This window comes from Apium graveolens, chromosome 7, assembly GCF_009905375.1.
Source record: "Apium graveolens cultivar Ventura chromosome 7, ASM990537v1, whole genome shotgun sequence".
Taxonomy (NCBI): domain Eukaryota; kingdom Viridiplantae; phylum Streptophyta; class Magnoliopsida; order Apiales; family Apiaceae; genus Apium; species Apium graveolens.
This window is the reverse complement of record NC_133653.1, coordinates 73,613,657-73,638,538: the sequence shown is the minus strand read 5'-3', so window position 1 is coordinate 73,638,538 and position 24,882 is coordinate 73,613,657.

Genomic DNA, 24,882 nt, shown 5'->3' with positions numbered 1-24,882 from the left:
TAAGGCAACCTCTTCAATGATGACATTGTCCTTTAAAATCAAGCCATATCCCACAGTATAACCTTTGCTGTCATCTCCAAAAGTAATACTTGGGCCAGCTTTCTCCTTAAACTCTGTGAGCAGGGTAGAATCACCAGTCATGTGTCTTGAACAACCACTATCCAAGTACCAAAGATTCTTTCTGTTTCCCTGCACACATCAAAATCAAATCAAGTTGATTTTGGTACCCAAGTTTCCTTGGGTCCTGCCTTGTTAGCTTTCTTCTTCTCTGTTTCTTAGGTCTTAACTCATTTGACTTAGGAATTTCAGATTCTTCCTTAGTCATTTGGGTTGGGCCTTTGAAACCATTTAATGCAACAGAATTATCATACATATTATGGCTAACAGGAAATGACATGCTTGGTGCAAACATGTTATTCTAGTAAGGCATGCTAAATGATATTTGAGGCATATTGTATGCAGCATAATATGGATTAGGTGCAAATGACATATTAGCAAACTGTGCATTCATGTTCTGTGTAGGCATATCATTAACAGGCATGGGAGGCATGGCATTCATGTTAGGAAATTGAGGCTGAACAGACATGGGAGTAGGCATGGCAGATTTACAATTAACAGACAAATGATTTACACTACCACACTTGACACATACTTTTCTAGGGGCATATTTATCAGGTGTGTAGTTATTGTGTTTGTTAATCCCTACTTTACCATTCCTATTGTTTTTCTTTTTAGTATCTTTTTTTACCTCTATTTTCTCAAGTCTGTCACTTAACTGTTTGACAGTCATGTGACCAACATTAGCCTTTTTCTCTTTCTTAGCTTGACTTGACTCTCCTGAAACAAAGTTCTTGGAAACAGACCCATACTTATCATTTAGCTTGATTAATTTGGCTTTGCTAATGGGTTTGCTTACAGCCGACGGATGAGGATTTTTATCATTCGACGGATAACACTTTTTGTTATCCGACGGATAGTCCTCATCATCCGTCGAGTCTACATCTGTCAGCAACCCATCTACCAAATTAGGTTCTAGTTTCTCTTTATTCTTTTTCCAGGCTTCATCACAAAAAGACTCAATTCCTTGAACTTTAGTGATTTGAGCATGAACATCCCTGGATGTTTTCTATGCTTTAATCACCTCTTATTCACGCTCGAGCTGCTTCTTCAAAATTTCTTCCTTTTTCAAGGACTAAGTTAATTCCTCCTTGGCAATCACTCAATTTTTAGTTTCTCAAACTCAACAAACTGAGACTCAAGCATATTATTCCTCTCACTTAAAAACAAGTTGTTTTCTTTGATTTTAGCATTTTCTTTAGTGAGAGACTTAAGTGTAACACGTAAATGATACAATTCTGTAGACATGTCATTTATTGCATCATTACACTCATCTTTAGATAAATGTGCAAGGTTTGTAGTGATTACCCGATTGCTTGAGGAACTTGTCTCTGTTTCATCAGACTTGGCCATTAGGGCTAGATTGACATAGCTGACATCTTCATCTTCATCCAAACCATCAGTTGCCCAGTCATTCTCTTGTGTAATAAAAGCCCTTTCCTTTTGTTTGAGTAGATCAAAGTATTTTTGCTTATAATCCACAGACTCAAACCTTTTCTTACTGGAATCTGACTTTCTACACTCATTTGCAAAATGCCCTGCCAAGCCACATTTGAAACATTTGAATTTTGACTTATCCACCATGTTTCTATTTGGCTTGGCTGCTCCAAAGTTCTTCTTGAACTTGAGCTTGGAAAATCTTCTTGAAAGAAATGCTAGGTGCTCATCAATGTCCTCCATGTCATCTTGGCTCAATGAATCTTCACTTTCTGCAGCTAGCCCCTTGCCCTTATTCTCACAAACCTTTGAAGTTGATTCTACAGCTTCCATCTTCACTTCCTTCTCCTTTTCCAGATCAACAACTAGTTTAATGGATCCTCCTTTCTTCTTTCCTCTCTCCATTCATTCATCCTGCTCTATCTCAAGCTCATAGGTCTTTAGAATGCCATACAGTCTCTCCAAAGTAAACTCCTTATATAATCTTGTGAATTTCTCAATGAGACTGTCATTGGTTTCCATTCCTTTGGAAGAGATCTGAGAAATTTCAGATTGGAGTCTTTAGTCTGATAGACTCTTCCATGCAACTTAAGAGCATTTAGTAGTTTTTGGAATCTACTAAAAATGTCAGTGAGTGACTCACTTTCTTCATTATGAAAATGCTTATATTGCTGAATCAAGAGCTGCATTTTATTTTCTCTTACTTGCTCAGTGCCATCACAAATTATCTGTATTGTGTCCCGAACTTCCTTGGCAGTTTTGCAGTTGATGATGTTATCAAACATGTCTGCATCAATACCATTGAACAGAATGTTCATGGCCTTTTTATCTTTCATGACTTGTTCAATGTCAGGATCAGACCATTCATGCCTTAGCTTTGGAACAGATGGCTCGTTTCCTGTTGCAGCTCTCATTGGAACATGAGGGTCTCTTTCTATGCAGTCCACATAGGCCTCATCTTGAGAAAGCATATGAAGATGCATCTTTACCTTCCAATGATGGTAATTATCTTTATCAAGAAAAGGAATCTTGACTCCAACATCTTTCTTGTTCATCTTGCTGAATTGTTTTGATCTTTAAACTCTTTGTAGATTAAGAGCTTGCTCTGATACCAATTGTTAGTCCCTTAACAATATAGCATGAATTACAGAAGGGGGGTTGAATGGAATTCTTGAACCTTTTTCTCGAAATAAAAATGTTCAACTCGATTATAAATATATTTGTTTTGATTAGCACAATGCGGAATGTGAACTTAATTGAATCAAAACATAAGTAATTAAAAATAAGAGTCTTTAAAAACTTTCTGGTGGATTTAAACAATTCCACCAGATATATATATAATATATCGAGAGGACTCTGTGTGCAGAAATGCTCATAGCTGCTTACAAATGGAACTACTGAGAATACAGGAAATGCTAAAGATTCTGCTTACAAAGATTTCTCTGTTTTTATGTTTCTCAGCTATCTCAGTTATTTTTCTATTTGCTACTCTCTTGGTTTATATAATACCAAGATTACAAAGTCAAAAAGACTGAACAAATATAAAATCTAACAGTCTTAAGCTTTGCTGCTTTTCGTCCTCTATTACCCAGTTAATGGGCTTCCACAGTGTGTTTGCATACATCTCGATGGCTGTGTGTCAGCTTTCACTGTTCAACTGCTGTTTGAATTCTTCATATGATCATCCATCGACTTTCAGAACATCCGTTGATGATTTAATTGATCATCCGTTGACTGCTATATTAAACATCTGTTGATAGTCATTTGATCATCCGTCGATGGCTTTGTTAATCATCCGTCGGTAGCTATTTTGGCACTTGACTCTATTTCACTTATGCAGAATTACAGGATATCGTTTATGTACAATTAATCAACCTATTCTGCATATCTAGTTAAAGTCAACATGATTTATATGCTACTACAGATTCTATACAAAGGTGCATACATAACTGTGCTACAAACTTATTATTACATAAGCTACTCATTCGATGGATAATAATTTAATTATCCGTCGGGACTATAATGAGTTATCCGTCGGGACTATAATTCTTATCCGTCGAGTGCTACATCATTTCACTAAGTAAAATCTACTTTGATGTTTTGTTTATGAAATCATCAAGTACACAACATATACACAACACAGATTCAGGAGTTATTGCATATCATGCGTACCAGAGAGGTTGGGAGTGGTGAGAGGCGATTTAGAGAGAGGCTCCAAGTGTTTTGTAGAGCAGTTGCTGTGAGGATTGCTGAGGCTACACATGAGGACATCACCCCTGATTTCCTAGTGGAGTGGGCTAAGTGGGTTCTAGAGGAGCTTGAGGAGATTGGAGGTCCAGACATGTCATGTGTCAGAGATCCAGAAATGGAGATGCTGATTAGAGTCGTTATGGTTGTGTAGTATGTACAGTAGCGTGTAGTGTGTATTAGTAGACTTTTGAGTTGTATTTATAGACTAGATATGCTGACTAGTGAGTAGGTTATTGTACCCTTTTGCTTTTACTTCCGAAGCGTTTTTACGCTTGTACTACCCAAAACTTTTGATCTATATATATTAGTACCTTTTCCTTTCCAGCATTGTCATTTACTTTACTGTACCTGTTTTATTCTACCTTATTTATTGCATCAGTTATACCCCTGTGATACCATGTACCCTATTCTCTTAACTGTTTATATTATATAAAGAAGCATGCAATTTACTTAGTTCAACTGTTACAACTATTTTCACAAAGAGATATTTCTGTTTTACAAAACTCTTCTTTTATGCAAAGATTTGATTTAAAAGCTAAATAAGTTGTTTGATTCTTTACAGAAAATGCCTCCCAGAAGAAATACCCGCACCAACACCCAGAATGAAGAAACCAACAATAACAACAACAACAACAATAACAACCAAGATGATACAAACCAGAATGTGAACCCAGGACCCATAGATCCAGCAATAGCCCAGATTCTCCAAATTTTGGCCCAACAAACAGTTCACCTGGCACAACAACAGCAAAGACAGACCAACCCCCAGGTAACTTTCAAAACTTTTCAGGCAGTAAACCCACCAGAATTCAAGGGTTCCTTAGAGCCGATTGAAGCAAATGTTTGGTTAAAGGAGATAGAGAAGGCTTTTGTCTTAGTGAAAGTAAAGGAAGAACAAAAGGTTGAGTTTGCAAGTTATTACTTGAACAATGAGGCCACCTATTGGTGGGAGATGGTGAATACATTGGAAGGTACATATTTTATTACTTGGGAGAGGTTTAGGGAATTGTTTGTAGAAAAGTATTTTCCCCAATTTGTTCAGGACCAGATGGAGTTAAAGTTTTTAGAGTTGAAGCAAGGAAATATGTCGGTGGCAGATTATGAAAGCAAGTTTGAAGAATTGTCAAGGTATGTGTCGTCATATGTGGATGCCGACAGGAAGAAAGCTAAGAGATTCCAGCAAGGTTTGAAGCCATGGATCAGACGGAAGGTAGCCATTTTTGAATTGGATACCTATGCAGGAGTTGTACAGAAGGCCATGATCGCAGATACAGAGAGCGAGATGTCATAGAAGGAGAAAGAAAGCAAGAAAAGGAAATTTGAAGGAAATGAAGGTCAGTCACAACCAGGGAAGTTTCCAAACTTTAAGAAGGGCAAGTTTCAGCCAGGGAGAAATTTTAATTTCAAATGATAAAATGCAGGCAACAGAAGCCAGGGCAACCGTCCAGCCAATGTGAATCAGCCGAATCAGTTGAGATTAACTTTTCCAGATTGTCAGGTATGTGGGAAAAAATATGGAGGAGTTTGTAACAAGTTGAATGTGGTTTGTTTCAAGTGCAATCAGAAAGGGAACTATTCAAGGGAGTGCTGAAATCAGCCAACAAAAGAGCCAGCAAATAAGGATCAGCCTATTCAAAATCCATCAGTTAAGGTTCCAGCTATTGGATTTACATGCTTCAAATGTGGGAAGCCAGGACATATAGTAAGGGATTGCAAGACATCAGCCCCAGTCAGTAATGCATTGAGGATTATGGGATCTACCCCAGCAGTGAAAGAGACACCAAGGGCTAGAGTTTTCGATATGTCTGTGAAGGACGCTATCCAGGATACTGATGTCGTGGCAGGTACGCTTAATGTGAATTCTTTATGTGCCAAAATGTTAATAGATTCGGGAGCAACTCGATCATTTGTTTCACAAGATTTTGTTGGTAAGCTAAATTGTCTAGTTGAGTGTTTAAATGAAATAATGACTGTGGAATTAGCAAACCAAGAACGTGTATCTGTTAATTAAGTTTGTGGGAATTGTGAGATTGAGATTTCTGGTAGTAGGTTTTGTGTAGATTTGATACCATTTAAGTTAGGAGAATTTGACGTTATCCTAGGAATGGATTGGTTATCTAAGCACGATGCCCAGATAGATTGTTGAAATAAAAAGGTAATGGTGAAGACGCCAGATGAAAGGATAGTAACGTTCAAGGGCCAGAAGCAAGTAAAGAAGTTCTTAACAATGATTCAAGCCAAGAAGTTACTACGGCAAGGATGCGAGCATTTCGTGGCATATGTGATTGACAGAAGTCAGGTCCCAGCAAAACTTGAAGATATCCCCGTCGTCAATGAATTTCTAGACGTGTTTCCCGATGAGTTACCAGGACTTCCTCCAGATAGAGAAATTGAGTTTGCAATCGACTTAGCACCTGGAACAGAACCGGTATCCAAGGCCCCGTACAGAATGGCGCCGGTTGAGATGAAAGAGCTAGCGAAGCAATTGCAAGAGTTATTAGAAAAAGGAGTAATCAGACCGAGTGTATCCCCGTGGGGTGTACCGGTATTGTTTGTCAAGAAGAAAGACGGAAACATGAGACTGTGCATCGACTATAGGGAGCTCAATAAGCTTACCATCAAGAACAAGTATCCGTTACCCAGAATTGATGATCTATTTGACCAATTGAAGGGAGCCAAGTACTTCTCCAAGATTGAATATGAGTACGGCTTATCACCCACAGACGGACGGCCAGAGTAAAAGAACGATCCAGACGATTGAAGATATGTTACGTGTTTGTGCTATTGATTTCAAAGGGAGTTGGGATGAGCATTTACCTCTGGTAGAATTTGCTTACAACAACAGTTATCACGCCAGTATTGGGATGCCACCCTATGAAGCCCTTTATGGACGCAAATGCAGATCTCCAGTATATTGGGATGAAGTAGGAGAACGCAAAATACTTGGACCTGAATTGGTATAGCAGACAAAGGAAGTTGTTGAAGTTATTCAGAAGAGATTGATAGCAGCACAAGACCGTCAAAGAAAGTATGCAGATCAATCAAGAAAAGATATGGAATTCGAAGAATGAAGCTTGGTATTACTGAAAGTATCACCATGGAAGGGATTGGCGAGATTTGGAAAGAAAGGAAAGTTGAGCCCAAGATATGTCGGACCTTTTGAGATTCTAAAACGCGTCAGCAAAGTAGCTTACGAGTTGGCGTTACCTCCGCACATGGAGCACATTCACAATATTTTTCACATATCGATGTTTAAGAAGTATAATCCAGACTCCAGGCATGTAATAGAATATGAGCCAATAGAGCTTCACGCAGATTTGTCATATGTAGAGAGTCCGATAGAGATTCTAAAGGAAAGAGAGAAAGTATTGAGAAATAAAGTGGTAAAATTAGTAAGAGTATTGTGGAGAAACCCAAAGGTTGAAGAGTCAACCTGGGAGTTAGAAAGTGATATGAGAGAGAAGTACCCTCATTTATTTTCTTAGGAGATTCTGAGGACATAATCCTTTTAAGGGGTGAAGGATGTAATATCCGGGATATATCGTATAATTATTTTTGCTAATAAACAATTATTATATGTGTTCAGTATCTATTCTGTGAATTATTTGTTAAGTGTTAACTGTGTTTGGATGTTTAAAAATAATATTAATTGAGTATTTTAATTTTATATGTCCAAAATAAAATATAGATAATTGTCATATCTTCCTAATTATTTTTATGTTGATTTATGAATTTATAGGAATTATATGGATTTTATAAAATCTTTTTTCCGAGTATTTAAAAACTATTTTATTCAATCGGGAACCAACCGATGTCATCCGTTTTTACGTTTTTATAACCAGAAACTCTTCCGAGAACTCCTTCCTTACCTAATTGCAATATTCTGAGCATTTTCCATGTTTCGACTTTTTCAATCCGGCGTACAGTTTGTTCTGCGTGGGTCCCGGCGCAATAATTTCGATACATTATCTGTTTCGATAAATCAATAAAACTCGTATTTTTGATAAACGGGATCTTTTTATTAAACTATCACAATTATCACCTTGTAATACATGTAACCAGGCGCTGAGACCAAGACCGCAATACAAATTGTACTGATTTGGATAATTATCCCAAAAACCGGTACCGTTTGGATCAGTTTTTATAAATAAACGTACCATTTCATATCCGGAATGATCCAACGGGATACTAATTTTCCTTAATTATAAATAGCCCTTACCGTATTTCATTCCATATCAAAATCATTTGCAGTCAGCTAAATATATAATTTTCCAGAGAAAAACCCTAAATTCATAAAACCTTCTGAGAGTCAAACTATAATTTCAAGGTGTTATTGAAATCGGTTGGGAAAGTTGGAGTAACCAAATCGAAGGTCTCGAGGAGTACTTTCAAATTCTGTGAACCATATACCTGCAGAAATCAAGGTTTATTTTCTATATTTTTAATTATTTTCGAATTATTTTTATTAAAATTATGAATTTCTGTTCGGATGATTGTTTGAATGATTTGATGATTGCATGTTGTAGAGCTTGTTTTCCTGATGATTTTCATATGTCATACGTCTGATTTGGAGTTCAATAACATGTTCAAAATTGAGTTTAATCTTCGAATTTTAAAATTAGGGTTTATAACCCGTATGAATATTTTCAATTGAAATTTGGGGCTTTTTGATTTAGGGGTTATTAGCTGTTGATTTATAGTGGGTTGTGTTCCTTATGAAATTTGCAATCGATTGGTATATAGCTCGTTAACAGAGGATTAGTGAATCGAAGGGAGTTGTATTTTTAAATTTTCGATGTTTCGCCGGAAACCGACAATGTTCTTGGCCAATTTCCGCCCAAGTCTGGGGTTATTGAAATATTTTGATTGCATAAATAGATTCCTGGTGATGAGTAGAAGCGATCTGGAGAAGATGGAGGGGTGACGGTGCCGGAGACGAGTTCTCCGGCGAGCCCGTCGTTTTTCTGGCGACTAAACTGCAAAATTGCAGTTTAGTCCCTGAACTATTAAATATGATGAAGTTTAGTCCCCCAGGTTTCCAAAACTTGCAGAAATAGGATTCCTTTTTATAAATCATTTAAAAATCATATTTCCTATTTATTTTAATTATAAAAATTCGTTTTTAATTTCTGAAAATTCCAAAAATTATTATTTTAATTCCAAAAAATAAATCTGAATTAATTAGTTAATTAATTTTAGCTAATAATTAATTGATTAATTGGTCAATTAATTCGAAAATTAATTGATTAATTGATTTAATTAATTATTAATTGATTTTAATTAATTATTTAATTAGATTTAATTAATTAAAAATGATTTAAAAATTCCGAAAAATAGTTTCGAGCTTTAAAATATTATTTTAAATTGTTTTCAAGGCTCGATAATGATTATAAAATTGTTTTGAAGCCATATTTGGCCAACCGAACCCTGTTTATTACTCCGAAATTGATCCAATGACCCGTTTTAATTCCGAAAAATGTTTTAAAAATTATTTTTAAATACCCAAAAGCCTGTTTATGACCCGGGACTTCTTTATAAATGATATATCCTTGATTATTTAACGTGTTGTATGCTATATGTGACCTGTTGGTTAACTGTCGGTCTATATGTTCGGTATCTACTTGCTTATAGTATAACTTTCAATCCGTTAATCGAATTTAGGTGAAACGAAGGGTAGATAGAAGTACATGTCAAATAGAATCGTATGAGTTGAATATTGATCGATGCTTATAATATGTGAGCAGAAGAGGCAAGGAGTAGGAAAAGGAAACAGATAGTTGAGGAGTAAGACAGTTGTGATTGAAAGTGAGCGCAGTATAGCATGCTAATACCAAGCAAGTGTTCTGAACTTTCTCGAGATATATTGTAGTGGATTGATAGTCCTGTTCTATATTGCAAGTGCTTTGAAGCACTAAACCCAAAACTCTGATTCCAGTTATTGATCTTGAGCTGTAAACCTTATTCTTTCTAAACCATTGATTGTTGTACACCCAAATAGGAACCACAAATACATACAAACTAAATACCAAACACTGAACCGAATTACTTATATACTCAAACCATTGTACCTTATGATTTGAAAGACCAATTCCTGGTAACCCTGAAACACTGATTCCTTTGTTATCCAATTCTTTCATTAACTAACAGCCAAGCTTTGAAAATGCCATATTGATCCTTATAAAGATTAAAACCATTTCATTATTGAATGTCCAATGTTGTTAATGATTCTGTTTATTGCTTATTATTGTTTATCCTGTTATTATGTTAGAATTGGATTATTTTTATAAAATTGTAGACCAGATTCATGGTCAAGTTAGGCCAATGTGTTCCTTGGATCTAGTAGTTAGAGCAGTGCTGTGTGCTTTGCTCGGGGTTAGTGCGTGACTGATCAGCATCCTAACCTTGGTTTTTAAAATGAAAATATAATATCCAATTCTAAATCATAATTCATTGTTCACTCAATATCATAAACCTTTTTCACTTGATGATCATTATTCTCAGTTTTGTCATTGTGACTTGCTGAGCTAGTTAGCTCATTTGTGCGGTGTTGTTTATGTTCTTTTCCAGTGAAGAAGGAACCTGTTGGTACCGAGGATCCCCAGTCCAGCGCGAAAGCTAGGGGTTCAGGTTGATCGAGTTAAGCTAGTAGGCACCTTTTGGAGTAATTGGAGTTGTAAAAGTTTATAATAATGTTTAATACTCAATTCTGAGATTGGATAGTCGGGATTTGAACGGTTTGTAATATAAGTGTGTGTTTGGCTTCTGTGCATACTTTATCTTGTTGCGGTCTGTGGTAGTTGGTAAGTAAGGTCACTTCATATTATTATTATCTTTATTATTGTTATAAGCAGGTTATAAATAAGGTGTGTGTGTGTGGGCCCCAAACTTCTGACCCGGGTTTGGAGGGCGCCACATTTACACTAATACTGGCTCGACTCTAAACCGACTTTAACTATTGGTTCCTTCGACTTGAACCTACAGAATCGAAACAACCTAGGTTAGATGACCAGTTATGCTTGACATATCCTCGCTAGAAAATTACCCAACGATAACGATTCCCGACTCATACATATTCGAATAATATTATACACGTAATAATACACGTAACAATTAGGGTTTGTTAGGTCACACAACACTGTAGAAGGGGTTGAATACAGTGTTTATACAATCAAATCGATTTAACATAAGTATGTAACAAAGATCAAGTATATTCAATAAACCCTGTTACAATATGAACTGTTGTTCTCTCTCAGTGATGAATAAATATCACTACGAGTTCCTAGGTTACAATGTATAATCTTCTCGATAATGATAACACTTATAGTGTAAACCCTAAGCTGTGTTTATATAGTACACAGTTACAAGATAACTTCTAATTGATATGGAATACAATCATGTCTCCTAAAATATATTAATCAGATATCTTCTACAAGTATTCTAGTCTTCTAACTCTTTCCATGCATATCTTCTATTGTTTTAGTCTCGATCTTCTCCTGTAAATCAGCTTCATTCTTTAACTGAAAGTCTTCCCGCACTTAAGTACTGATATGTATCTTAAGTTCTGATTATAAGCTCTGACTTCAATAATTCTTGATTTCATTAAGTCCTGATATGTCCTGTTGTTAAGTTCTGAAAACTAAACACAAATCATATTAGACATGACATCTCAAATATATCTAACAATCTCCCCCAACTTGTAAATTATGCAAAATATACAAGTTAATAGATTTGATGATGTCAAAAACATTTTGAGTATAATTGCAATAAAAGTTTAACTAGATAACTAACTACAACTTACAGTCCTTGTAGCTTTTACCAATCTCACTGAGTCAATCTGAATCCAAAATGATTCTTGACAAAGTTTGATATCATCTTGTCTTCTTTATTCCTCAGGACTTGAGATAGTGTAGCTTTGACTTGCTTCAACTCTTCATTCTGACTTCCAATCTGGTAGATTGCAGTCCTTAAAGCAGAAATATGATTTCTTTCTAAACCATCACCCAGTCTTGTTACCCTCGGATGAGAAGAATCTTCATTGTAGCATAGATATTTCTCTTTCAGAATTACTTCAAGTTTAGCAGAATCCATCTTCATTCGAATTTCACTTCCATCATCTTCAACTATGTTAGGAATGAATTCTGTAATCCTTGAACCATAAATTCTTGCTTTATCTCTTATGGTCTTCATAATGAAATTTGACCATTTCCTGGTAATATCAGACTTTATCTCTAAAATAATAATGAAAGAATTGAAGTTCTTTCAAAGATTTGTTCATCACATCTGATTATGACATTTGATATGTCCTTCCATCTTCAAGAAATAGAATCATATTTTCTTTGACATTGTGCTTGTCATGAGCATCCAGTACCACTTGAACAGAGATAACCTTATCAAGGTGTTTCTGTGTAACATCTTCAAGAGGTTTGTCAGTTAACAGAAATGGATCTCTAGTAGCAACTTCAACTCCTGTCTTGATCTTAGCTTCATCAGAACCTAGCCCTGCTCTGTCTCTTAGTTCTCTAGCATTCAACCCAATAGTCATGAAATCAGACAGCATTTGGCTTTTTTTTGGATCTGATGGTTTGACATTTTTCCATAGAAGTTTCTTTTTATCAGCTACTTTCATCTTGTCTAAATCAACTTGAGCTGTGTCAGAGGTTGATGTCTTGATGACTTTATCAGAACTTGTTGTTTCTTGATGTTCTTCACTCTGAACAACTTGAGCTCTGTCAGAGGTTGTCTTGGATTCTTCAGTTATCTTCCTTCTTTTCAGAGTTTGAACATCTTCATCTTCAACAAGAGTATCATCATGAACTTGAACCAGTTTGCACATAAGTTTTATCAGGATTTGAGAAATTTTCATCTCTCGTGGCTTTATTGGTTCATCAACTTTTTCCTATCCTTTTATCTTTGGGATCAATCTCAATCTGTGATCTTATTTTGGGCTTTGATGCCTCAGTATTTGATTTCTCCTTGATCACAATGCCTTTTCCCTTAGGCCTTGGAGGTTTCTTTGCAACAGAAGCTTTAGACTTTAGATTTGTCTTCTCAGCTTTAAATCTAGCTTCTTCCTCCTTGAGATTTTCTAAATCCATTTCAGGATTATGCTTCAGAAATAATCTTCTAGCAATCTCTTCATCAAGTGTCTGAATCTTGGGATCTTTGTAGTAAACAGTAGTCTACTTTCCCTTGAGCTTCAGAGTTTGCAGAAACTTCTGAGAGTCTTGACTTCCACCTTGAATCAGAACATCAGGCTTTATCATCAGACTTTGCTCATCAGAACTTGATATCAGATTTTGATTATCAGCACTTGCTATCAGATTTTGAGTTTGAGCAGCTTCAAAACTTGTCTTCTTTTGAATAGAATATTTGCTTGCATCAGTAATTAGTTTCATAGAAGAAACCTTGCTGCTTTGACCTTGACCTTGGCCCTTGCTAGGGTTTCCCTGGTCATCTTCATTATTATCTCTTTTCTTCAGTATCTGAGTATTAGAGCATTTGGACTTAACTATCTTCTCCCCCTTTTTGGCATCATCAGGTAGTAGAAGAGAGAGAAGAAGTTCAACTGAAGATTGGATTTCATTAAGTTGAGCTTGTTGAGAGGCTTGATTCTGCAGGACCTCAGTAATTTGGGCCTGTTGCTTCTCTTGTACCTTCTCAATAGCTTCAACCTTTTCATGTATAGGTCTGATAAGTCTTGACTTGTCTAACTTGAGAGTCATATCTAGCTTTTTAGCTGACTCAAGAAGTTTATCAACCTTAGCATGAGTTTGAGAGTGTAGACCTTGAAGATTTCTAGTAGATAGAGCTCTGACTTTGAGTTATTTCTTGAAATTAGAATTTGTGAGCAACTCATCAGCTTTTCCAATATGGGTTGTCAGTACTTTGGATCTTGGAACGAAATCAGTTTCATTCCACTTCTTGGTCCACTCCACATCTCTATGAGTATCTTCCCAAGGAATATGAGCATCATGCTCAATAAACATCTCAATAAGTACCTCCTTTCCTAGAATGGGAGCTGGAGTATCAATAGAAACACTGTCTTCAGAACTTGAAGAAGACTCATTATCTTCTGACAATACTAGTGTGTGTGTTTCTGTTGGAGATTCTGCAGTAGCTTCATCTAAATTCTGATCATCAGAATTTATCTCCAGAATTGGTGTAGATAGTATCTCAGCATTTAAGATTGAAGAGTTGACTGTAAATGGCTGAGCTGCTGTTGGAGCTTCCAGATAAAGAACAGTAGGAATATTCAGATTGTGAATATCTATGTCAGAACTTGTGTCTTGTTCTTCAGCATTATCTGTAGCTTTGATTGGAAAGACAGGAGGTGTGAGCACTGTGTCAGGAACAGTGTCTTGAGCTTGAGTTGGGGATGGCAAAGCTTCGATTACAATTGGCTTTGAGATCAGAGATTCCTGATCCCCTTCCTCAGCTTCTTCAGTATCCTCTGATGGAGGCTTAGCCATGTGCCTTCCTTCCCTCTGTTTCTTAGATCTCCTAGATGGTGTAGGAGTTTCCTGAGTAGCATCAGAACTTACAGTTCTTTTCCTCTTCAAAGTATTAGAACCCTCAACTTCAGCATTTATCTGATGGGTTGACCCTTCAGCTTCTATTTCTTTCTGAAAAACCACATTTTCACCTTCCACAGTCACAGGTTCTGATGTATGAACCTGTACTTGCTCCTCTTCATTATCGGATTTATCCCTGAGAATCATCCTTCTTCTCCTTAGTATAGATTTAGGAACAAACTCTGCTCTTTCGGGCCTAGAGGATGAAGGTCTGATGGTAGGTGCTGATGGTTGTTGTTGTTGGGATTGAGCTGGTTGGAAGTATGTTCTGATGGTAGGTTGAGTTGGTTGAGGTTGAGAGGTGGTTGGTTGTGTAGTAGTTGGAGGTGCTGATGGAGGTTGGGATGGTTGGACATCAGGATATTGAGCAGTGTATGTGGTTGGGTCAGAGTTTACTAAAAACTGTTTGACTGATTGTGGAATTTAGAGGGTCTTAGAACAGTTTTCTTATAATCATTAGATAATAAGTCATTAAATGCTCTCTTAGCAAGTTTAAATGGTGAAATTAACTCACTTGCTAGTTGGGGTGCATCAGAGTTACAAAAGCTGTGAATGAGTTGACAGAATCTAGCAAAATATACAGTATTTCTATCTTCTGTCATCCTATCCCCTATGAATCCTAGTATAGCAGTAGCATAATCAAAATGAGATTGAGTAATCAGAGCATACCCAATTTGCTGACTTAGAATAGGAATTGCATCAAAGTTTGAACACTTGTTTGTAAAGGTTCTTGTGATGCAGTCAAAGAAGAAACTCCACTCCCTCCTGATGTGGGGTCTCTTTAGATGTTGAAGAGCTGGCTCCTCAACTGTGGAAAAAGTGCAGTTTTCTGGTAGATGTAGAGCTTGGCGAACTGAAGACACAGTCACCACATGTTCATCCTCCCCTGTTGTGAAGATAATACTAGGGGACCCATTTGCTCCACCATCATCATACACACCACTCCTCCAAAATTCCAGCACTTGAGTTCCTGAGAGTGTGTCTGGTTGGGTCGAAGCATAACCTATTTCACTTCGAGACAAAAAGTCTTGGATAAAGTGAAGTTCTAATGGAGCTTCATCCTTGCTAAGAATAGCTGAGTAATTGTTAGGAACAAACTTAACTCCATTGAAAACGATGTCTTTTGGTACCATTTCTGTGAAAAATAAATGAGAAAATAGAGTGTACACAAGGTGTTTGATAAAAAGCCTGTAAGAAAATAGCTTCAGAGAATATTAGTGAGAGAGAGATTAAGAGAGATTAGAGAAAGAAAAGTAGGTAAAAGATTATAAAATCTTTTAACTCCCATATACATACTCTCTTTTTGACAACTGTTATGATTGAAGCAGAACAGACTTTAGACACCTAGCAGCATATCATTAGTCAAAACATTATTAGTGGGCACGGGTAATAAGCAGTAATAAATATGCACATGCAGTGTTTCAAGGAAAACACGCTTCCCACTTATTAAATGATTATGACTGTTTTTATCTCTCATAATTATATTCTGATAAAATATGACCGTTACAGAATTTACCACAAATAAGTCAAGTAAATAAATAATGCCACGTAAGCATCAGAGTTTGCATCAGGATTTAATATCAGAACTTGACTATTATCAGATTTTAACGGTCATCAGAACATGGCTTCTGTACTCAAAAAGTGAATGTCTGTTTCTCTGATTCTTCATACAAATACTGACTTGTTTCTTCAGAGTTTAAGCATCAGAACTTCCATCAGAACTTGTCCTCAGAATTTATGCAAATGACACTTAACTGTTTATTTAAAACAACTTAATCACCACAGTAATTTTCATTATTCATATGGAGTGAGAGTGTGTGCATTTAGCAAAATATCAGATAAAGATTAAAGTCTGACAAACTTCAGTACATCTTAGAAATAAGGCATAACTAAGAAAAGTGCTTAAAATCTGTCATTAATTATGAAGTGTACTATTGAACAAATTTATACAAGAATCCACCTCAACTGTTTGTGCTCATTTTATGCATCTTTTAGCATTCTTTTTACAGTGGCTTCTCAATGTAAATGAGTCACAACAGCTATCAGAATTTATGCTATTATCAGAGTATTTCACCAGTAATCAGAGAATATGAAAAGTCACTAAGAAAAATTTATTTGATTTTCTAATGCATATTACTTAATACCAGCAATGCACTTGGATCTTCCCTTCCACATATTTACTCTAGATCTCAAAGGAGTACCTGACATCAATTTTCTTTTCTTTTTTTTCTTTTCTTCAGATAAGTGAGGCTTATCAAGCATGTGGTTCATCCTTAAGATTTACTGACATCAGAATTTGACAGATAAGAAGCAAGAATCTAGTTTGTGACTTGGTAATAAGATACACAAAGTAAATTTAACTAAGCTCATCATCATAATTTTCTTGTGTTAATTAATTTCCACATAAATAACTAATTCAAACATGGGATTTCTAGTATGTTAAAGACTAGTAGGTCAGCATCTAGCACAATAATCCTCATTGGATTGAATAGTCACAGAACATTCAAAACACTATCAAAGTATATAGATCCACATCAGATAACAATCAGTATTTAATGTATTACAATTTAAGCACAAATTACTTGAAGATAAGACAATCGGTAAAAACTGATCATAAAGTCTGATGCATGAGAACAAAAACTAAGCAGATTTGGAGAAAGAACCTGAAACCATTGCAAGTTTATTTACCAGTCTTGTAAAAGTAGCTTCACATAGTGGTTTTGTGAAGATATCTTCTAGTTGTTGATCTGTTGGAACAAAATACAATTCCACTGTACCTTCCATTACATGTTCCCTTATGAAATGGTACCTAATGCTGATGTGCTTTGTCATTGAGTGTTGAACTGGATTACCTGTCATAGCAATAGAACTTTGATTATCACAGTAAATAGGTATTTTAGAAAATTCTAACCCATAGTCCAGTAACTGATTCTTCATCCAAAGAATCTATGCACAACAGCTTCCTGCAACAATATATTCTGCTTCTGCAGTTGATGTGGAAATTGATTTCTATTTCTTGCTAAACTAAGAAATCAATCTGCCTCCAAGAAATTGGCAGCTTCTACTAGTGCTTTTGCTGTCTATTTTGCATCCTGTAAAATCTGCATCTGAGTAACCTATTAGCTTAAAATCTGATTCTCTAGGATATCACAATCCTAGATCAGCTGTACCCTTGAGGTACTTGAAAATTCTTTTCACAACTATTAGATGAGGTTCTCTTGGATCAGCCTGAAATCTTGTACAAAGATACGTATCATACATGATATCAGGTCTACTTGCAGTTAAATAGAGTAAAGAGCCAATCATACCTCTATAGTTAGTAATATCTACCTATGAACCAGTATCTTTATCTAACTTGGTTGCAGTGGCCATGGGAGTGGATGCAGTTGACCAATCTTGCATTCCAAATTTCTTGAGTAAATTTCTGGTGTACTTAGATTGACAGATAAAAGTACCTTCTTCATTTTGCTTGACTTGAAGTCCCAGAAAATAGCTAAGTTCTCCCATCATACTCATTTGATATCTTGACTGCATTAGCTTTGCAAACCTTTCACAGAGTTTGGCATTTGTAGAACCAAATATGATATCATCAACATATATTTGTACCAAAAGTAAGTCCTTTCCACGGTTGACGTAGAACAGTGTTTTATCAATTGTACCTCTATGAAATCCACCTTCCAGAAGGAATTGAGTTAAAGTCTAATACCATGCTCTTGGAGCTTGCTTAAGGCCATAAAGTGCTTTGTCAAGCCTATAGACATAATTTGGAAATTTTGGATCTACAAATCCTGGAGGTTGTTCAACATATACCTCTTTTTCCAATTCTCCATTGAGAAAAGCACTTTTCACATCCATTTGAAAGACTTTGAACTTTTTATGAGCAGCATAAGCCAAAAAGATACTTATGGCTTCCAATCTAGCAACTGGTACAAATGTTTCATCATAATCAATACCCTCCTATTGATAGTAACCTTAGCAACCAGCCTTGCTTTGTTCCTTGTAATTATGCCATCACTGTTAGTTTTATTTCTGAACACCCATTTTGTGCCAAAAATTGATCTGTTCTTTGGTCTTGGCACTAGGGTCCAGACTTTATGTCTTTCAAATTCATTTAACTTTTCCTGCATTGCTTGCACCCAATCAACATCTTGAAGAGCTTCTTCCACTTTCTTTGGTTCAGTCTGAGATAGAAAAGAATGATAGAGACATTCATTTAATGTTGCTATTCTAGTTGTGGCACCTGCTTCAGGATCTCCAATTATTAAGTCAGGTGTATGTGCCTTAGTCCACTTCCTTGCAGATGGAAGTTGTTGTCTAGAACTGGATCCTCCCCCATGATCCATGCTGTCTCCATTAGCATTTTATGATGCTCCCCCTGTAGTTATGCTATCTGAGACTTCAGAATTTGAGTTGTAACCTTCAGGATTTGAAGAATAAGAGTTTTTAGAATTATCAGAATTTGGCTCATCAGAACATGATGAATCAGAACTTGAAAAGCCAGTGACAGGTTTTGATGCTTCTTGAGATTCTTGAGTTGTGGTAGGATCTTCAGCTTGCTCTCTCTGGACAGGTGCATTTTCCCTTGGCGTAGTTACCACAGTTTCAATGACATCAGAAACAGGATCAGGATTTAAGTCATCAGAATTTACAGAATCAGAATTTAAATCTTCATTTTCAAATCTCAGCTGATCATGATCATTGAAATCTTCAAGTCTAGTAATCTTCTTATCATCAAAAGATACATTGATAGATTTCATGACAATCTTTGTTCTTAAATTGTAGACTCTGAAGGCTTTTGTGGAAAGTGGATATCCAACAAAAATTCCTTCATCAGCTTTTAAATAAATTTTTGATAGTTGTTCAGGATGAGTCTTAAGAACAAAACACTTGCAACCAAATACATGAAAGTATTTTAGATTTGGCTTTTTTTTCTTTACCATCTCATATGGTGTTTTTCCATGCTTGTTTATGAGTGTAGCATTCTGTGTAAAACAAGCAGTCTGCACAACTTCAGCCCAAAGTAGGTTGGTAGCTTTGCTTCATCAAGCATAATTCGTGCAGCTTCAATGAGAGTCATGTTCTTTCTTTCTACAACTCCATTTTGCTGTGGAGTTCCAGGTACAGAAAATTCATGCTTAATTCCATGCTTTTTACAGAACTCTTCCATTATTGAATTCTTGAACTCAGTGTCATTATCACTTCTTATAATTTTGACAGAATCTTTGACCAATTTATCCAGCTATTTGACATGATCAGTTAGAGTAGATGCAGTCTCATTCTTCTTGTGCAAGAAATACACCTAAGTGTACCTTGTGAACTCATCCAATATAACCATATCATATTTCTTCTTTGCAATAGACATGACATTGACTGGACCAAATATATCAACATGTAGTAGGTGATAAGGCTCAAGAATTGAAGATTCAGTTTTGCTCTTGAATGAAGATTTTCTTTGTTTTGCCTTTTGACATGAATCACAAAGGCCATCAGGAGAAAATACTAATTTTGGCAGTCCTCTCACAAGATCTTTCTTTACTAGCTCATTTATGTTGTTGAAATTTAAATGAGAGAGTCTTTTGTGCTAATTCCAGCTTTCTTCAATTGATGCTCTACTCAACAGACAGATTACAGAACCATCAGAAGAAATAATTGGTGACAGAGAGACCCCGTGACAATTGCGTCGCGCAAGGACCCAAGATTTAATTTCATAAAGGGACTATTTCCCAAGATATTTTGCGAAAAAGGAAGGATAGAGGCATGACTTAAAGTACTCAAATTGACAAGTAGAATGAGAGTATTATCCTGACCATTGAAGATACGTCTAGCGGCTTACCTTTTATTTGGAACGGTTAGGGGAATCGCCTATCGTTGACAGATAATTCGTATAGATGTACTTACCACGCTAGCATACAAAAAATAGTCGCTGATATCCCTTATGAAGGACAACGTGAAAGAATGAAAGGTGCCATTATTAGAGCTGATAGAAGGCAAAGAAGATCGTAAACGCCCTATAAAGGCTACTGGTAGCAGTTCCCAATAAATGCGAAGACGTCTAAGACTCTAGTGAGTATAACGAATACGACCCGGAAGGTATCGTAGTACTATAGATATTATACGAGAAATGATTAAAGAAGTTCGACCGATAACGAAAGCTGAGCATTCCACGACTCTAAAAGCATATCAATCAATTGCATATGAAATGGTGCTTCCTTCAAGATGGCAACAGGACCCGACGTGCCTTACGTTACTACATGAAGAAATGTTAAATATGACGCTAAAATGTATAACAGGAGACGGGCGTGTAGAAATGAAATGAGGACTTCTTACATAAAATAATCGACAGAGATGATGTGCCAAAATGGGAAAACATTTAGGAAAGAAACTCTAGCACTAGTAGGAGCGATGGAGGGGGAAACGAATAAGTTGAAGGATGATTCTAAACACTAGAAGATGCGCTAATCGTCCATATTATAGATTTTAAGGGAAATGAAGTGATCAGTTGACGTTAATCAAATTACCGATAATAACGAGTTATCATGCGGGCATTGGAACGGCTACAAAGCTTTGTACGGAAGAAAGAATCGTTCTCTCTTAGTGTAACAACCCAAATTCGGGTTCAAGATTTGGTGTCACTAAACAATCTTTACATAAAATAAAATATTATGCAGATATCCTCTTGAATCCGGATCGTTTACAGGTTATGGTATGAAACAAGAATCTAACCTTCTTCAATTCATAATATCTACAATACAAGTTTAAATACCTTTATGCTAATGCCTTTATCTTATTTCTCTAACATTTTCATCCTCTCGCAGCGGAGATCTCTCTAACTCCTGCTGTCTAACGAAAGCTATTCACTTTATCCTTATCTGCTTCTGAAAGAAATAAGAATTTACAAAGCAAGAGTGAGCAAAAAATGCCCAACAGGTATATATTAAGATCCAAACATCAATATCAAAGGAAAATTCCGGACAAAATCTTTTAAACAATTTTAGACAATTCTATTTATTTGAGGGAGTTGAGCCAATAGACATTAGCTGTTACCAGCCTTTAATTATAAATCCAAAAGTGACAAGCGATTCCCAGATTCTTTTCCAGAATCAGGGTTTTATCCGGTTTTGGAATCATAAAATTTTTGAGAGAGAGAATGCCGTTAATGGCGATCAACAATAAATTATACTGTACACTAGAACCAACATATGCACTATACCCTGCTGATCAGTCAGGATACAGTGCATATCTATATCTCACTATATAGATCCACTCGGGTACCCAGGCATTATCGCCCAAGGGCATCCCCGGCCCATAGGATCCAGCTCATCACTAGCCCTCACAATAACCGTCTAGCCCGTAGAGTATTCTGATGTCAAATCATTTTGATTTCAAAACATCTCAATCAGGGTTCGCAAATAACCCGAAAGAATGGGTATTTGCTCAAGAGAGCAATCGATAATATAGGAACAATAATGAAAGGAACTTGCGTACCTAAGAGTAATTGCAGCGAAATATAAAACAGTAAACTATTCTGAACTTAGAATAGGAATGAAGAGATAATTGCAGTATTTTACGAGAAAAGTAATGAATACTTACCTCATATGCTCGATAATTTCTTACTATAACTCTGGCTTAAAATTTCTAGCTATTGACTCCACCTAACACTTGACAGCGCCCCTTGCTACTCGACTCTATAAGTAAAAGGACTATCTTAATTGACAGAACCAAAGTCAATCAACGTAACTATATGTCTTGACATCTACCCGATCGTTTATAAATAATCATGATATTTTAAAACTGAAAACATATAGCACGCATATCACATAGCACGTAATCATGTTATTCGTATAACATGTAACCACATATTTCATGTAGCATATAAGTCAGATCGTCACAAGATACGTCTCAGTACGTTCCGAATGGAAATAAGATTAATAATTATGTTTATCGACCATCTACAGACTCATAATTCAAATGACTTGGTTATACAAAAGAAACTAGGTCTCGAAAGTATTTTTATTGGAAGCGGAATGTTTTTTCGAGTCTGTACGCGTTCGTTTCGTATTAAACAGACGGACGATCTATTTATTACGAATAAATAAGAATTAAATAGGAATAAATCAGTTAATAATAATATTAATTGATTTTTACATGCCAAAATATAATTTTTAAAAATTTTAAAATTAATTCTTAGGAACTATTTGAATTAATTATATATAATTTACATTTTATTTAACTATTAATAAATAAAATTAATTGATTTAATCAATTAATTAAATTCACAAATAAATAACTAAAATAGATTTAAATAATTATATCAAATTGGATTTTCTTGAAAATAATAAAATAAAATAATTTTTGGAATTTAAAATAATAAAGAAAATAATTTTTCGAATTTAAAATAGTAAGTAAATGATTTTTAAAATTAAAATAAATAATTTTTAAAAATAAGAAAAAGAATTTTGAATTATTTCTAAAAAGAAAATTCCACAAACAGGTTTTTAGGTCCGGAATTGGGAGTTTAAGAATCAAAGTCGGGTCAGCCAATAAAAACAAACGAGTCGAAAACGGGTCTTTAAAACCCGATCGATCCCTGAAGAACAAGTCGGAATTTACCCGGATTCCGGCCGTCGCCGGTGAAAATCCGGTAACTCCGAAGAAGTTTAATGTTAATCAATTCGAGCTGATTTTGGTCCAAGTAAATTCTATCCTTTCCCAGCAACTCAGTCTTTGTCAAAACGATTCAGGATGAACCGAGTTCGTCAATTGCCGGCCATTTAGCCATTAAAGCCGACGTTATTCAAGCTTTCCCGATGAATTCCGATTTGCATAAAAACATAACCAAATTCAACGTGCTATAGGGAGAATTAAAGCCCAGAACACACAGAATCAAACCACCAAGTCTATAACATCTAACAAACATCATGTTAATCAGAAAATCCAAAAATAAAAACTACAAAACCCATGAACTCGGGTTGTACTATCCCGGAATCAAACACTATAATTATGTATACCAATCGATCGCAAATAACAAGGTGAAGCTAACTGTATCATTCAAATCGATCAATGATCACTAAATCAAAAATCCTAAATTCGGTCAAGAACCCTAAAATTCGAAATAAAATTTACCTATCGTTTGATGATTCTGATGATGGATTATGAAAGAACAGATCGAGGGCTTCGTTTTGGTTACTAGAACATCAAAATCTGAAGTCGGCATCACCTTGAAATTCGAGTTTGATTCATAAGAACATCAAGGACAATTTTTCAGAGAATTTCCTGATTTTCAAAATATTTTTCTGATTTTTTTGTATAATTAAATAATGATAAAATAATTGATAAATGATATTAATAGTTATATAAAAATAATACCAGTTGGATCATATTGGATCGAAAAATAGGTTACTTAGTCGCTAAGTAACTGCAAAAGCGATCCAATTTGATACCTGTTTTGGATAATTATCAAAACCGGTATTCTTATAATACACTTTATACGAAAATAATATAATAAAATCCCGTCTTTCGATAGTACGGGTTTTGCTGGTCTATAAAAATGATTATCGTATCGATATTTTTTATGCCGGGACTCGTACAGGTCAAACCGTTCCCCAGATCGAGAAAGTCAAAACACGGAAAGTGTTCAGAATTATCAAATTAGGCTAGGAAGGAGATTTCGGAAGAGTTTCGGGTTTTAAAAATAAAAAAACGGTTGAAGCGGGATGATTTCTGATTCTAAAAAGTAATTTTATAATTACCTAAAAATAATCATTATTAACTCTATAAATCCTTATAAAATCACATAACAATCCAAAAATTCCCAGAAAAATATCAAAATTATCTATATTTTATTCTGGATAATTAAAAATTAAAATATCCAAATTTTATCAAACATAACCACCCAAATATTATTATCAATCATCTAGATAATTCACCAAAATTTACGTAATAATCATATAATAATTATTTATTGATAAAAGTAATTACACACGTTATCCGGATATTACACTTAGGTTGGGAAGAAATTGGTAAGCGGAGGATACTGGACCATAGTTGAGTCAACAGACCAAAGGAATTCCTAGAACTTATCAGAACCCAGCTATTGGCAGCCCGGGATGAACAACAGAGATATGCGGACTAGAACTATAAAGACGAAAAGTACGAAGTAACAGACCAAGTACTGTTGAATGTGCCTCCCACGGAGGGAGTGATGAGATTCGAAAGGGAAAGAAATGTTGAACCCAAGGTTTGTTGGACCGATTGAAATCTTTAAAGGACTAAGATATTTGACTTATAAATTAACACCATTGTCGAACAGTCGCCAAGTTTATAACGAGTACCACGAATCGATGTTATGAAATTTAACCGTCAACGCCAGTCATATGATTCAAAATGAGGTAATAAACTTGCAGCCAAACTTAGCGTTTGTGGAGTAACGTGTAAAGGTCATAGGTCTACAAGGACGAGTACCCAGAAATATATTTGACGGATGAGTGGAAATTTTACGAAAGATCGA